The sequence below is a fragment of the Hyla sarda genome, unplaced genomic scaffold, assembly GCF_029499605.1.
Source record: "Hyla sarda isolate aHylSar1 unplaced genomic scaffold, aHylSar1.hap1 scaffold_1624, whole genome shotgun sequence".
In the NCBI taxonomy this organism is placed as follows: Eukaryota; Metazoa; Chordata; class Amphibia; order Anura; family Hylidae; genus Hyla; species Hyla sarda.
In genome coordinates this window covers 1-16614 of record NW_026608262.1, presented here as the reverse complement: position 1 = coordinate 16614, position 16614 = coordinate 1, and the positions used below count along the sequence as shown (strand labels likewise).

Here is a 16614-nt window from a genome sequence, read left to right as displayed (position 1 = left end):
AGGCAGAGCAGTGCTGATGCTCCTCATAAAGCTGTCGCTGCTGTGAAGGTTCTAGGTGACATCACAAATCCCTATGGTTACATACACAACAAAGCTGGGTTGTTGTTGTTTACACTCTGCAAGGCCTGTGGAAGTGAGTGACATCATAGCACTGTAGTTCTGAGGGTTCTAGATGGATGCAACAATCTCCTGTTGCTTCTATGAAGGCCATAATAGACGACATCACCAAACAGCTCCATAGTCACATACACAGCAAAGGAGAGATGTTGTTTACACCTAGTGATGTCAGTGGTATTGAGTGACATCACAGCACAGTGCTAAGGCTCCTGGGCCTGGACACAGCAGCGGCTGCAATATCTCAACGGAGAATACGTTTATATATATGTGTGTGTGTGCGCGTATATATATATATATATATATATATATATATATATATATATATATTTCTCCGCCGAAATCACTTTTAAACCCATTTCCACCTTTTTTTCCCTTCTCTTCCTCTTACTTTTTTTTCACGTTTTTTTACGTTTTTCTCCTTTTCGCCTCTTTTCTGGGCGTATTATTCTTCTTTTTCTTCTTTTTTTTCGTCTAATGCATACCCCATCAGTGCAGCAATGCTTATTCAATACCGCCAGCAGATGGAGACACTGGGGGATAATTTTCTAAGGATTTATACTGATTTTTCCTGTCTGAATTTGTCGCACAGAAAGTTGCAGGCCAAATATGTGTGACATTTCTGCGACTTTAGCTTCTAGAGCATTTTTACAACATTATACATAGGTGCTGAATACATAAAAAGCGACTGTTCAGCGACAGACAAGTCGCATCGGCTGAAAGTAGGCCAGAATGTCAGTCCATGTTGGAGCAGGTTTAGATACAGTCTAAAGTATAGATCTCAAAGTCTGTGCACAGAATTTAGCAAGGGCCTCGCACCTTCTGATGCATCAGGTAGGTGCACAATAGCATAGCCTAACCCTCTGTACTTTGGTCTATATTGATGCGGGACATAGACAGCCAGCTGATGACCAATCCATTAGTGCAATGGATGGCTGGAAGCATTTGTCTTTGCCTTTGCAATACCACAGAAGCAATGCATGGTCAATGTACAGCAATGACACACCTGTGTGAACAGCCAGGAGACCCCCCCCCCATGTTATGTTACATAGTTACATAGTTAGTACGGTCGAAAAAAGACATATGTCCATCAAGTTCAACCAGGGAATTAAGGGGTAGGGGTGTGGCGCGATATTGGGGAAGGGATGAGATTTTATATTTCTTCATAAGCATTAATCTTATTTTGTCAATTAGGAACATTCAGCACCCACCCGCTATCAAGGCAGCTGCCTATCATGTCATGCCCTACCTGCACAGGTGTGCTGGCTACTCAAATGATCCAATTAAGGAGGCCATTTAGTCAGCAGCAGCAGAAGTCCTGTGCCTGGACGCTCCAACAGCGGCCAGACACAAGCAGAAGCAGCAGAAGCAGCAGCAGCAGCACCACCTTTTGTTTTTTGGCTGCAGCAGCAGCAAGGCCCACAGGGCTGGCTAGCTGGCTAGCCAGCAAGCAGGTAGCAATGAAAGTAGGAATCTTTCTTTTTAACCCTGTAAGGGGGTGGTGCACTGTACCCGAAGATACTGCCATATCGGGTCAATGCATAGGGCGACGGAAGCAAGCTTCGAAATCGGCCCCCGTTCTCAAAAATCCATTTAATATATGGTCCCCAGATAGGGGACGTATCAGATATTAAACTGATAAGAACAGATACTACACTTGATCTTAGCCAAAAGGCCGAGAAGCGATAACCGTGAAAGGGGCGGGCCCAACAAGGTCCCCTTCATGGGCACTATCACTGCTTGCTGTCAGGGAGGCTGCCAGACAATTTTCCATGCACACTCTGGGCTGGGGGGCAGTCAACCACCAGTACACACAGCAGAACCTAAACCCATACCATTATTGCTAAGCAGCAAGACAGGGGCCCATTGCACTCCCACGGGGCCTTTTTAAATGCAATCCATAACCCGGATTTGCCAGGAACCCTTCTTACTCCTCCTACTTGCATGTGACACTGGGCTTAGGATCTGCATAGGAAACACACACACAAGCACACACCTACCTTTGTTGCCTGCAGATGCCTCCTTGGCTGTCCCCAAACGGTATCAAACCAACACCCACGGGAAGCTGTAAGCATAGAGGACATGCCTGCACCCCATTGGACTTACCTGTGTGGGTTAAACCCGGGTTATTTGACAACCTATGGCGGTGATGGTTCTGCTCAGGCAGAGCAGTGCTGATGCTCCTCATAAAGCTGTCGCTGCTGTGAAGGTTCTAGGTGACATCACAAATCCCTATGGTTACATACACAACAAAGCTGGGTTGTTGTTGTTTACACTCTGCAAGGCCTGTGGAAGTGAGTGACATCATAGCACTGTAGTTCTGAGGGTTCTAGATGGATGCAACAATCTCCTGTTGCTTCTATGAAGGCCATAATAGACGACATCACCAAACAGCTCCATAGTCACATACACAGCAAAGGAGAGATGTTGTTTACACCTAGTGATGTCAGTGGTATTGAGTGACATCACAGCACAGTGCTAAGGCTCCTGGGCCTGGACACAGCAGCGGCTGCAATATCTCAACGGAGAATACGTTTATATATATGTGTGTGTGTGCGCGTATATATATATATATATATATATATATATATATATATATATATATTTCTCCGCCGAAATCACTTTTAAACCCATTTCCACCTTTTTTTCCCTTCTCTTCCTCTTACTTTTTTTTCACGTTTTTTTACGTTTTTCTCCTTTTCGCCTCTTTTCTGGGCGTATTATTCTTCTTTTTCTTCTTTTTTTTCGTCTAATGCATACCCCATCAGTGCAGCAATGCTTATTCAATACCGCCAGCAGATGGAGACACTGGGGGATAATTTTCTAAGGATTTATACTGATTTTTCCTGTCTGAATTTGTCGCACAGAAAGTTGCAGGCCAAATATGTGTGACATTTCTGCGACTTTAGCTTCTAGAGCATTTTTACAACATTATACATAGGTGCTGAATACATAAAAAGCGACTGTTCAGCGACAGACAAGTCGCATCGGCTGAAAGTAGGCCAGAATGTCAGTCCATGTTGGAGCAGGTTTAGATACAGTCTAAAGTATAGATCTCAAAGTCTGTGCACAGAATTTAGCAAGGGCCTCGCACCTTCTGATGCATCAGGTAGGTGCACAATAGCATAGCCTAACCCTCTGTACTTTGGTCTATATTGATGCGGGACATAGACAGCCAGCTGATGACCAATCCATTAGTGCAATGGATGGCTGGAAGCATTTGTCTTTGCCTTTGCAATACCACAGAAGCAATGCATGGTCAATGTACAGCAATGACACACCTGTGTGAACAGCCAGGAGACCCCCCCCCCATGTTATGTTACATAGTTACATAGTTAGTACGGTCGAAAAAAGACATATGTCCATCAAGTTCAACCAGGGAATTAAGGGGTAGGGGTGTGGCGCGATATTGGGGAAGGGATGAGATTTTATATTTCTTCATAAGCATTAATCTTATTTTGTCAATTAGGAACATTCAGCACCCACCCGCTATCAAGGCAGCTGCCTATCATGTCATGCCCTACCTGCACAGGTGTGCTGGCTACTCAAATGATCCAATTAAGGAGGCCATTTAGTCAGCAGCAGCAGAAGTCCTGTGCCTGGACGCTCCAACAGCGGCCAGACACAAGCAGAAGCAGCAGAAGCAGCACCACCTTTTGTTTTTTGGCTGCAGCAGCAGCAAGGCCCACAGGGCTGGCTAGCTGGCTAGCCAGCAAGCAGGTAGCAATGAAAGTAGGAATCTTTCTTTTTAACCCTGTAAGGGGGTGGTGCACTGTACCCGAAGATACTGCCATATCGGGTCAATGCATAGGGCGACGGAAGCAAGCTTCGAAATCGGCCCCCGTTCTCAAAAATCCATTTAATATATGGTCCCCAGATAGGGGACGTATCAGATATTAAACTGATAAGAACAGATACTACACTTGATCTTAGCCAAAAGGCCGAGAAGCGATAACCGTGAAAGGGGCGGGCCCAACAAGGTCCCCTTCATGGGCACTATCACTGCTTGCTGTCAGGGAGGCTGCCAGACAATTTTCCATGCACACTCTGGGCTGGGGGGCAGTCAACCACCAGTACACACAGCAGAACCTAAACCCATACCATTATTGCTAAGCAGCAAGACAGGGGCCCATTGCACTCCCACGGGGCCTTTTTAAATGCAATCCATAACCCGGATTTGCCAGGAACCCTTCTTACTCCTCCTACTTGCATGTGACACTGGGCTTAGGATCTGCATAGGAAACACACACACAAGCACACACCTACCTTTGTTGCCTGCAGATGCCTCCTTGGCTGTCCCCAAACGGTATCAAACCAACACCCACGGGAAGCTGTAAGCATAGAGGACATGCCTGCACCCCATTGGACTTACCTGTGTGGGTTAAACCCGGGTTATTTGACAACCTATGGCGGTGATGGTTCTGCTCAGGCAGAGCAGTGCTGATGCTCCTCATAAAGCTGTCGCTGCTGTGAAGGTTCTAGGTGACATCACAAATCCCTATGGTTACATACACAACAAAGCTGGGTTGTTGTTGTTTACACTCTGCAAGGCCTGTGGAAGTGAGTGACATCATAGCACTGTAGTTCTGAGGGTTCTAGATGGATGCAACAATCTCCTGTTGCTTCTATGAAGGCCATAATAGACGACATCACCAAACAGCTCCATAGTCACATACACAGCAAAGGAGAGATGTTGTTTACACCTAGTGATGTCAGTGGTATTGAGTGACATCACAGCACAGTGCTAAGGCTCCTGGGCCTGGACACAGCAGCGGCTGCAATATCTCAACGGAGAATACGTTTATATATATGTGTGTGTGTGCGCGTATATATATATATATATATATATATATATATATATATATATATTTCTCCGCCGAAATCACTTTTAAACCCATTTCCACCTTTTTTTCCCTTCTCTTCCTTTTACTTTTTTTTCACGTTTTTTTACGTTTTTCTCCTTTTCGCCTCTTTTCTGGGCGTATTATTCTTCTTTTTCTTCTTTTTTTTCGTCTAATGCATACCCCATCAGTGCAGCAATGCTTATTCAATACCGCCAGCAGATGGAGACACTGGGGGATAATTTTCTAAGGATTTATACTGATTTTTCCTGTCTGAATTTGTCGCACAGAAAGTTGCAGGCCAAATATGTGTGACATTTCTGCGACTTTAGCTTCTAGAGCATTTTTACAACATTATACATAGGTGCTGAATACATAAAAAGCGACTGTTCAGCGACAGACAAGTCGCATCGGCTGAAAGTAGGCCAGAATGTCAGTCCATGTTGGAGCAGGTTTAGATACAGTCTAAAGCATAGATCTCAAAGTCTGTGCACAGAATTTAGCAAGGGCCTCGCACCTTCTGATGCATCAGGTAGGTGCACAATAGCATAGCCTAACCCTCTGTACTTTGGTCTATATTGATGCGGGACATAGACAGCCAGCTGATGACCAATCCATTAGTGCAATGGATGGCTGGAAGCATTTGTCTTTGCCTTTGCAATACCACAGAAGCAATGCATGGTCAATGTACAGCAATGACACACCTGTGTGAACAGCCAGGAGACCCCCCCCCCATGTTATGTTACATAGTTACATAGTTAGTACGGTCGAAAAAAGACATATGTCCATCAAGTTCAACCAGGGAATTAAGGGGTAGGGGTGTGGCGCGATATTGGGGAAGGGATGAGATTTTATATTTCTTCATAAGCATTAATCTTATTTTGTCAATTAGGAACATTCAGCACCCACCCGCTATCAAGGCAGCTGCCTATCATGTCATGCCCTACCTGCACAGGTGTGCTGGCTACTCAAATGATCCAATTAAGGAGGCCATTTAGTCAGCAGCAGCAGAAGTCCTGTGCCTGAACGCTCCAACAGCGGCCAGACACAAGCAGAAGCAGCAGAAGCAGCAGCAGCAGCAGCAGCACCACCTTTTGTTTTTTGGCTGCAGCAGCAGCAAGGCCCACAGGGCTGGCTAGCTGGCTAGCCAGCAAGCAGGTAGCAATGAAAGTAGGAATCTTTCTTTTTAACCCTGTAAGGGGGTGGTGCACTGTACCCGAAGATACTGCCATATCGGGTCAATGCATAGGGCGACGGAAGCAAGCTTCGAAATCGGCCCCCGTTCTCAAAAATCCATTTAATATATGGTCCCCAGATAGGGGACGTATCAGATATTAAACTGATAAGAACAGATACTACACTTGATCTTAGCCAAAAGGCCGAGAAGCGATAACCGTGAAAGGGGCGGGCCCAACAAGGTCCCCTTCATGGGCACTATCACTGCTTGCTGTCAGGGAGGCTGCCAGACAATTTTCCATGCACACTCTGGGCTGGGGGGCAGTCAACCACCAGTACACACAGCAGAACCTAAACCCATACCATTATTGCTAAGCAGCAAGACAGGGGCCCATTGCACTCCCACGGGGCCTTTTTAAATGCAATCCATAACCCGGATTTGCCAGGAACCCTTCTTACTCCTCCTACTTGCATGTGACACTGGGCTTAGGATCTGCATAGGAAACACACACACAAGCACACACCTACCTTTGTTGCCTGCAGATGCCTCCTTGGCTGTCCCCAAACGGTATCAAACCAACACCCACGGGAAGCTGTAAGCATAGAGGACATGCCTGCACCCCATTGGACTTACCTGTGTGGGTTAAACCCGGGTTATTTGACAACCTATGGCGGTGATGGTTCTGCTCAGGCAGAGCAGTGCTGATGCTCCTCATAAAGCTGTCGCTGCTGTGAAGGTTCTAGGTGACATCACAAATCCCTATGGTTACATACACAACAAAGCTGGGTTGTTGTTGTTTACACTCTGCAAGGCCTGTGGAAGTGAGTGACATCATAGCACTGTAGTTCTGAGGGTTCTAGATGGATGCAACAATCTCCTGTTGCTTCTATGAAGGCCATAATAGACGACATCACCAAACAGCTCCATAGTCACATACACAGCAAAGGAGAGATGTTGTTTACACCTAGTGATGTCAGTGGTATTGAGTGACATCACAGCACAGTGCTAAGGCTCCTGGGCCTGGACACAGCAGCGGCTGCAATATCTCAACGGAGAATACGTTTATATATATGTGTGTGTGTGCGCGTATATATATATATATATATATATATATATATATATATATATATATATTTCTCCGCCGAAATCACTTTTAAACCCATTTCCACCTTTTTTTCCCTTCTCTTCCTCTTACTTTTTTTTCACGTTTTTTTACGTTTTTCTCCTTTTCGCCTCTTTTCTGGGCGTATTATTCTTCTTTTTCTTCTTTTTTTTCGTCTAATGCATACCCCATCAGTGCAGCAATGCTTATTCAATACCGCCAGCAGATGGAGACACTGGGGGATAATTTTCTAAGGATTTATACTGATTTTTCCTGTCTGAATTTGTCGCACAGAAAGTTGCAGGCCAAATATGTGTGACATTTCTGCGACTTTAGCTTCTAGAGCATTTTTACAACATTATACATAGGTGCTGAATACATAAAAAGCGACTGTTCAGCGACAGACAAGTCGCATCGGCTGAAAGTAGGCCAGAATGTCAGTCCATGTTGGAGCAGGTTTAGATACAGTCTAAAGTATAGATCTCAAAGTCTGTGCACAGAATTTAGCAAGGGCCTCGCACCTTCTGATGCATCAGGTAGGTGCACAATAGCATAGCCTAACCCTCTGTACTTTGGTCTATATTGATGCGGGACATAGACAGCCAGCTGATGACCAATCCATTAGTGCAATGGATGGCTGGAAGCATTTGTCTTTGCCTTTGCAATACCACAGAAGCAATGCATGGTCAATGTACAGCAATGACACACCTGTGTGAACAGCCAGGAGACCCCCCCCCCATGTTATGTTACATAGTTACATAGTTAGTACGGTCGAAAAAAGACATATGTCCATCAAGTTCAACCAGGGAATTAAGGGGTAGGGGTGTGGCGCGATATTGGGGAAGGGATGAGATTTTATATTTCTTCATAAGCATTAATCTTATTTTGTCAATTAGGAACATTCAGCACCCACCCGCTATCAAGGCAGCTGCCTATCATGTCATGCCCTACCTGCACAGGTGTGCTGGCTACTCAAATGATCCAATTAAGGAGGCCATTTAGTCAGCAGCAGCAGAAGTCCTGTGCCTGGACGCTCCAACAGCGGCCAGACACAAGCAGAAGCAGCAGAAGCAGCAGCAGCAGCACCACCTTTTGTTTTTTGGCTGCAGCAGCAGCAAGGCCCACAGGGCTGGCTAGCTGGCTAGCCAGCAAGCAGGTAGCAATGAAAGTAGGAATCTTTCTTTTTAACCCTGTAAGGGGGTGGTGCACTGTACCCGAAGATACTGCCATATCGGGTCAATGCATAGGGCGACGGAAGCAAGCTTCGAAATCGGCCCCCGTTCTCAAAAATCCATTTAATATATGGTCCCCAGATAGGGGACGTATCAGATATTAAACTGATAAGAACAGATACTACACTTGATCTTAGCCAAAAGGCCGAGAAGCGATAACCGTGAAAGGGGCGGGCCCAACAAGGTCCCCTTCATGGGCACTATCACTGCTTGCTGTCAGGGAGGCTGCCAGACAATTTTCCATGCACACTCTGGGCTGGGGGGCAGTCAACCACCAGTACACACAGCAGAACCTAAACCCATACCATTATTGCTAAGCAGCAAGACAGGGGCCCATTGCACTCCCACGGGGCCTTTTTAAATGCAATCCATAACCCGGATTTGCCAGGAACCCTTCTTACTCCTCCTACTTGCATGTGACACTGGGCTTAGGATCTGCATAGGAAACACACACACAAGCACACACCTACCTTTGTTGCCTGCAGATGCCTCCTTGGCTGTCCCCAAACGGTATCAAACCAACACCCACGGGAAGCTGTAAGCATAGAGGACATGCCTGCACCCCATTGGACTTACCTGTGTGGGTTAAACCCGGGTTATTTGACAACCTATGGCGGTGATGGTTCTGCTCAGGCAGAGCAGTGCTGATGCTCCTCATAAAGCTGTCGCTGCTGTGAAGGTTCTAGGTGACATCACAAATCCCTATGGTTACATACACAACAAAGCTGGGTTGTTGTTGTTTACACTCTGCAAGGCCTGTGGAAGTGAGTGACATCATAGCACTGTAGTTCTGAGGGTTCTAGATGGATGCAACAATCTCCTGTTGCTTCTATGAAGGCCATAATAGACGACATCACCAAACAGCTCCATAGTCACATACACAGCAAAGGAGAGATGTTGTTTACACCTAGTGATGTCAGTGGTATTGAGTGACATCACAGCACAGTGCTAAGGCTCCTGGGCCTGGACACAGCAGCGGCTGCAATATCTCAACGGAGAATACGTTTATATATATGTGTGTGTGTGCGCGTATATATATATATATATATATATATATATATATATATATATATATATATATTTCTCCACCGAAATCACTTTTAAACCCATTTCCACCTTTTTTTCCCTTCTCTTCCTCTTACTTTTTTTTCACGTTTTTTTACGTTTTTCTCCTTTTCGCCTCTTTTCTGGGCGTATTATTCTTCTTTTTCTTCTTTTTTTTCGTCTAATGCATACCCCATCAGTGCAGCAATGCTTATTCAATACCGCCAGCAGATGGAGACACTGGGGGATAATTTTCTAAGGATTTATACTGATTTTTCCTGTCTGAATTTGTCGCACAGAAAGTTGCAGGCCAAATATGTGTGACATTTCTGCGACTTTAGCTTCTAGAGCATTTTTACAACATTATACATAGGTGCTGAATACATAAAAAGCGACTGTTCAGCGACAGACAAGTCGCATCGGCTGAAAGTAGGCCAGAATGTCAGTCCATGTTGGAGCAGGTTTAGATACAGTCTAAAGTATAGATCTCAAAGTCTGTGCACAGAATTTAGCAAGGGCCTCGCACCTTCTGATGCATCAGGTAGGTGCACAATAGCATAGCCTAACCCTCTGTACTTTGGTCTATATTGATGCGGGACATAGACAGCCAGCTGATGACCAATCCATTAGTGCAATGGATGGCTGGAAGCATTTGTCTTTGCCTTTGCAATACCACAGAAGCAATGCATGGTCAATGTACAGCAATGACACACCTGTGTGAACAGCCAGGAGACCCCCCCCCCATGTTATGTTACATAGTTACATAGTTAGTACGGTCGAAAAAAGACATATGTCCATCAAGTTCAACCAGGGAATTAAGGGGTAGGGGTGTGGCGCGATATTGGGGAAGGGATGAGATTTTATATTTCTTCATAAGCATTAATCTTATTTTGTCAATTAGGAACATTCAGCACCCACCCGCTATCAAGGCAGCTGCCTATCATGTCATGCCCTACCTGCACAGGTGTGCTGGCTACTCAAATGATCCAATTAAGGAGGCCATTTAGTCAGCAGCAGCAGAAGTCCTGTGCCTGGACGCTCCAACAGCGGCCAGACACAAGCAGAAGCAGCAGAAGCAGCAGAAGCAGCAGCAGCAGCACCACCTTTTGTTTTTTGGCTGCAGCAGCAGCAAGGCCCACAGGGCTGGCTAGCTGGCTAGCCAGCAAGCAGGTAGCAATGAAAGTAGGAATCTTTCTTTTTAACCCTGTAAGGGGGTGGTGCACTGTACCCGAAGATACTGCCATATCGGGTCAATGCATAGGGCGACGGAAGCAAGCTTCGAAATCGGCCCCCGTTCTCAAAAATCCATTTAATATATGGTCCCCAGATAGGGGACGTATCAGATATTAAACTGATAAGAACAGATACTACACTTGATCTTAGCCAAAAGGCCGAGAAGCGATAACCGTGAAAGGGGCGGGCCCAACAAGGTCCCCTTCATGGGCACTATCACTGCTTGCTGTCAGGGAGGCTGCCAGACAATTTTCCATGCACACTCTGGGCTGGGGGGCAGTCAACCACCAGTACACACAGCAGAACCTAAACCCATACCATTATTGCTAAGCAGCAAGACAGGGGCCCATTGCACTCCCACGGGGCCTTTTTAAATGCAATCCATAACCCGGATTTGCCAGGAACCCTTCTTACTCCTCCTACTTGCATGTGACACTGGGCTTAGGATCTGCATAGGAAACACACACACAAGCACACACCTACCTTTGTTGCCTGCAGATGCCTCCTTGGCTGTCCCCAAACGGTATCAAACCAACACCCACGGGAAGCTGTAAGCATAGAGGACATGCCTGCACCCCATTGGACTTACCTGTGTGGGTTAAACCCGGGTTATTTGACAACCTATGGCGGTGATGGTTCTGCTCAGGCAGAGCAGTGCTGATGCTCCTCATAAAGCTGTCGCTGCTGTGAAGGTTCTAGGTGACATCACAAATCCCTATGGTTACATACACAACAAAGCTGGGTTGTTGTTGTTTACACTCTGCAAGGCCTGTGGAAGTGAGTGACATCATAGCACTGTAGTTCTGAGGGTTCTAGATGGATGCAACAATCTCCTGTTGCTTCTATGAAGGCCATAATAGACGACATCACCAAACAGCTCCATAGTCACATACACAGCAAAGGAGAGATGTTGTTTACACCTAGTGATGTCAGTGGTATTGAGTGACATCACAGCACAGTGCTAAGGCTCCTGGGCCTGGACACAGCAGCGGCTGCAATATCTCAACGGAGAATACGTTTATATATATGTGTGTGTGTGCGCGTATATATATATATATATATATATATATATATATATATATATATATATTTCTCCGCCGAAATCACTTTTAAACCCATTTCCACCTTTTTTTCCCTTCTCTTCCTCTTACTTTTTTTTCACGTTTTTTTACGTTTTTCTCCTTTTCGCCTCTTTTCTGGGCGTATTATTCTTCTTTTTCTTCTTTTTTTTCGTCTAATGCATACCCCATCAGTGCAGCAATGCTTATTCAATACCGCCAGCAGATGGAGACACTGGGGGATAATTTTCTAAGGATTTATACTGATTTTTCCTGTCTGAATTTGTCGCACAGAAAGTTGCAGGCCAAATATGTGTGACATTTCTGCGACTTTAGCTTCTAGAGCATTTTTACAACATTATACATAGGTGCTGAATACATAAAAAGCGACTGTTCAGCGACAGACAAGTCGCATCGGCTGAAAGTAGGCCAGAATGTCAGTCCATGTTGGAGCAGGTTTAGATACAGTCTAAAGTATAGATCTCAAAGTCTGTGCACAGAATTTAGCAAGGGCCTCGCACCTTCTGATGCATCAGGTAGGTGCACAATAGCATAGCCTAACCCTCTGTACTTTGGTCTATATTGATGCGGGACATAGACAGCCAGCTGATGACCAATCCATTAGTGCAATGGATGGCTGGAAGCATTTGTCTTTGCCTTTGCAATACCACAGAAGCAATGCATGGTCAATGTACAGCAATGACACACCTGTGTGAACAGCCAGGAGACCCCCCCCCCATGTTATGTTACATAGTTACATAGTTAGTACGGTCGAAAAAAGACATATGTCCATCAAGTTCAACCAGGGAATTAAGGGGTAGGGGTGTGGCGCGATATTGGGGAAGGGATGAGATTTTATATTTCTTCATAAGCATTAATCTTATTTTGTCAATTAGGAACATTCAGCACCCACCCGCTATCAAGGCAGCTGCCTATCATGTCATGCCCTACCTGCACAGGTGTGCTGGCTACTCAAATGATCCAATTAAGGAGGCCATTTAGTCAGCAGCAGCAGAAGTCCTGTGCCTGGACGCTCCAACAGCGGCCAGACACAAGCAGAAGCAGCAGAAGCAGCAGCAGCAGCACCACCTTTTGTTTTTTGGCTGCAGCAGCAGCAAGGCCCACAGGGCTGGCTAGCTGGCTAGCCAGCAAGCAGGTAGCAATGAAAGTAGGAATCTTTCTTTTTAACCCTGTAAGGGGGTGGTGCACTGTACCCGAAGATACTGCCATATCGGGTCAATGCATAGGGCGACGGAAGCAAGCTTCGAAATCGGCCCCCGTTCTCAAAAATCCATTTAATATATGGTCCCCAGATAGGGGACGTATCAGATATTAAACTGATAAGAACAGATACTACACTTGATCTTAGCCAAAAGGCCGAGAAGCGATAACCGTGAAAGGGGCGGGCCCAACAAGGTCCCCTTCATGGGCACTATCACTGCTTGCTGTCAGGGAGGCTGCCAGACAATTTTCCATGCACACTCTGGGCTGGGGGGCAGTCAACCACCAGTACACACAGCAGAACCTAAACCCATACCATTATTGCTAAGCAGCAAGACAGGGGCCCATTGCACTCCCACGGGGCCTTTTTAAATGCAATCCATAACCCGGATTTGCCAGGAACCCTTCTTACTCCTCCTACTTGCATGTGACACTGGGCTTAGGATCTGCATAGGAAACACACACACAAGCACACACCTACCTTTGTTGCCTGCAGATGCCTCCTTGGCTGTCCCCAAACGGTATCAAACCAACACCCACGGGAAGCTGTAAGCATAGAGGACATGCCTGCACCCCATTGGACTTACCTGTGTGGGTTAAACCCGGGTTATTTGACAACCTATGGCGGTGATGGTTCTGCTCAGGCAGAGCAGTGCTGATGCTCCTCATAAAGCTGTCGCTGCTGTGAAGGTTCTAGGTGACATCACAAATCCCTATGGTTACATACACAACAAAGCTGGGTTGTTGTTGTTTACACTCTGCAAGGCCTGTGGAAGTGAGTGACATCATAGCACTGTAGTTCTGAGGGTTCTAGATGGATGCAACAATCTCCTGTTGCTTCTATGAAGGCCATAATAGACGACATCACCAAACAGCTCCATAGTCACATACACAGCAAAGGAGAGATGTTGTTTACACCTAGTGATGTCAGTGGTATTGAGTGACATCACAGCACAGTGCTAAGGCTCCTGGGCCTGGACACAGCAGCGGCTGCAATATCTCAACGGAGAATACGTTTATATATATGTGTGTGTGTGCGCGTATATATATATATATATATATATATATATATATATATATTTCTCCGCCGAAATCACTTTTAAACCCATTTCCACCTTTTTTTCCCTTCTCTTCCTCTTACTTTTTTTTCACGTTTTTTTACGTTTTTCTCCTTTTCGCCTCTTTTCTGGGCGTATTATTCTTCTTTTTCTTCTTTTTTTTCGTCTAATGCATACCCCATCAGTGCAGCAATGCTTATTCAATACCGCCAGCAGATGGAGACACTGGGGGATAATTTTCTAAGGATTTATACTGATTTTTCCTGTCTGAATTTGTCGCACAGAAAGTTGCAGGCCAAATATGTGTGACATTTCTGCGACTTTAGCTTCTAGAGCATTTTTACAACATTATACATAGGTGCTGAATACATAAAAAGCGACTGTTCAGCGACAGACAAGTCGCATCGGCTGAAAGTAGGCCAGAATGTCAGTCCATGTTGGAGCAGGTTTAGATACAGTCTAAAGTATAGATCTCAAAGTCTGTGCACAGAATTTAGCAAGGGCCTCGCACCTTCTGATGCATCAGGTAGGTGCACAATAGCATAGCCTAACCCTCTGTACTTTGGTCTATATTGATGCGGGACATAGACAGCCAGCTGATGACCAATCCATTAGTGCAATGGATGGCTGGAAGCATTTGTCTTTGCCTTTGCAATACCACAGAAGCAATGCATGGTCAATGTACAGCAATGACACACCTGTGTGAACAGCCAGGAGACCCCCCCCCCATGTTATGTTACATAGTTACATAGTTAGTACGGTCGAAAAAAGACATATGTCCATCAAGTTCAACCAGGGAATTAAGGGGTAGGGGTGTGGCGCGATATTGGGGAAGGGATGAGATTTTATATTTCTTCATAAGCATTAATCTTATTTTGTCAATTAGGAACATTCAGCACCCACCCGCTATCAAGGCAGCTGCCTATCATGTCATGCCCTACCTGCACAGGTGTGCTGGCTACTCAAATGATCCAATTAAGGAGGCCATTTAGTCAGCAGCAGCAGAAGTCCTGTGCCTGGACGCTCCAACAGCGGCCAGACACAAGCAGAAGCAGCAGAAGCAGCAGCAGCAGCACCACCTTTTGTTTTTTGGCTGCAGCAGCAGCAAGGCCCACAGGGCTGGCTAGCTGGCTAGCCAGCAAGCAGGTAGCAATGAAAGTAGGAATCTTTCTTTTTAACCCTGTAAGGGGGTGGTGCACTGTACCCGAAGATACTGCCATATCGGGTCAATGCATAGGGCGACGGAAGCAAGCTTCGAAATCGGCCCCCGTTCTCAAAAATCCATTTAATATATGGTCCCCAGATAGGGGACGTATCAGATATTAAACTGATAAGAACAGATACTACACTTGATCTTAGCCAAAAGGCCGAGAAGCGATAACCGTGAAAGGGGCGGGCCCAACAAGGTCCCCTTCATGGGCACTATCACTGCTTGCTGTCAGGGAGGCTGCCAGACAATTTTCCATGCACACTCTGGGCTGGGGGGCAGTCAACCACCAGTACACACAGCAGAACCTAAACCCATACCATTATTGCTAAGCAGCAAGACAGGGGCCCATTGCACTCCCACGGGGCCTTTTTAAATGCAATCCATAACCCGGATTTGCCAGGAACCCTTCTTACTCCTCCTACTTGCATGTGACACTGGGCTTAGGATCTGCATAGGAAACACACACACAAGCACACACCTACCTTTGTTGCCTGCAGATGCCTCCTTGGCTGTCCCCAAACGGTATCAAACCAACACCCACGGGAAGCTGTAAGCATAGAGGACATGCCTGCACCCCATTGGACTTACCTGTGTGGGTTAAACCCGGGTTATTTGACAACCTATGGCGGTGATGGTTCTGCTCAGGCAGAGCAGTGCTGATGCTCCTCATAAAGCTGTCGCTGCTGTGAAGGTTCTAGGTGACATCACAAATCCCTATGGTTACATACACAACAAAGCTGGGTTGTTGTTGTTTACACTCTGCAAGGCCTGTGGAAGTGAGTGACATCATAGCACTGTAGTTCTGAGGGTTCTAGATGGATGCAACAATCTCCTGTTGCTTCTATGAAGGCCATAATAGACGACATCACCAAACAGCTCCATAGTCACATACACAGCAAAGGAGAGATGTTGTTTACACCTAGTGATGTCAGTGGTATTGAGTGACATCACAGCACAGTGCTAAGGCTCCTGGGCCTGGACACAGCAGCGGCTGCAATATCTCAACGGAGAATACGTTTATATATATGTGTGTGTGTGCGCGTATATATATATATATATATATATATATATATATATATATATATATTTCTCCGCCGAAATCACTTTTAAACCCATTTCCACCTTTTTTTCCCTTCTCTTCCTCTTACTTTTTTTTCACGTTTTTTTACGTTTTTCTCCTTTTCGCCTCTTTTCTGGGCGTATTATTCTTCTTTTTCTTCTTTTTTTTCGTCTAATGCATACCCCATCAGTGCAGCAATGCTTATTCAATACCGCCAGCAGATGGAGACACTGGGGGATAATTTTCTAAGGATTTATACTGATT

General features: G+C 45.7%; 7 non-coding genes across 7 annotated transcripts; all 7 read right to left on the bottom strand.

The window, feature by feature from the left end:
- Nucleotides 1–1610: 1610 nt before the first annotated feature.
- Nucleotides 1611–1801, bottom strand: LOC130311311 (U2 spliceosomal RNA). Its single transcript, XR_008859719.1, has one exon. It is a non-coding gene; the product is annotated as a U2 spliceosomal RNA (small nuclear RNA).
- Nucleotides 1802–3876: 2075 nt separating this feature from the next.
- Nucleotides 3877–4067, bottom strand: LOC130311310 (U2 spliceosomal RNA). The gene has a single exon (XR_008859718.1). It is a non-coding gene; the product is annotated as a U2 spliceosomal RNA (small nuclear RNA).
- A 2088-nt stretch (nucleotides 4068–6155) lies between these two features.
- On the bottom strand, nucleotides 6156–6346 carry LOC130311344 (U2 spliceosomal RNA). Its single transcript, XR_008859748.1, has one exon. It is a non-coding gene; the product is annotated as a U2 spliceosomal RNA (small nuclear RNA).
- Nucleotides 6347–8432: 2086 nt separating this feature from the next.
- On the bottom strand, nucleotides 8433–8623 carry LOC130311343 (U2 spliceosomal RNA). The gene has a single exon (XR_008859747.1). It is a non-coding gene; the product is annotated as a U2 spliceosomal RNA (small nuclear RNA).
- A 2099-nt stretch (nucleotides 8624–10722) lies between these two features.
- Nucleotides 10723–10913, bottom strand: LOC130311333 (U2 spliceosomal RNA). The gene has a single exon (XR_008859740.1). It is a non-coding gene; the product is annotated as a U2 spliceosomal RNA (small nuclear RNA).
- A 2086-nt stretch (nucleotides 10914–12999) lies between these two features.
- On the bottom strand, nucleotides 13000–13190 carry LOC130311321 (U2 spliceosomal RNA). Its single transcript, XR_008859728.1, has one exon. It is a non-coding gene; the product is annotated as a U2 spliceosomal RNA (small nuclear RNA).
- A 2078-nt stretch (nucleotides 13191–15268) lies between these two features.
- On the bottom strand, nucleotides 15269–15459 carry LOC130311309 (U2 spliceosomal RNA). The gene has a single exon (XR_008859717.1). It is a non-coding gene; the product is annotated as a U2 spliceosomal RNA (small nuclear RNA).
- Nucleotides 15460–16614: the final 1155 nt, after the last annotated feature.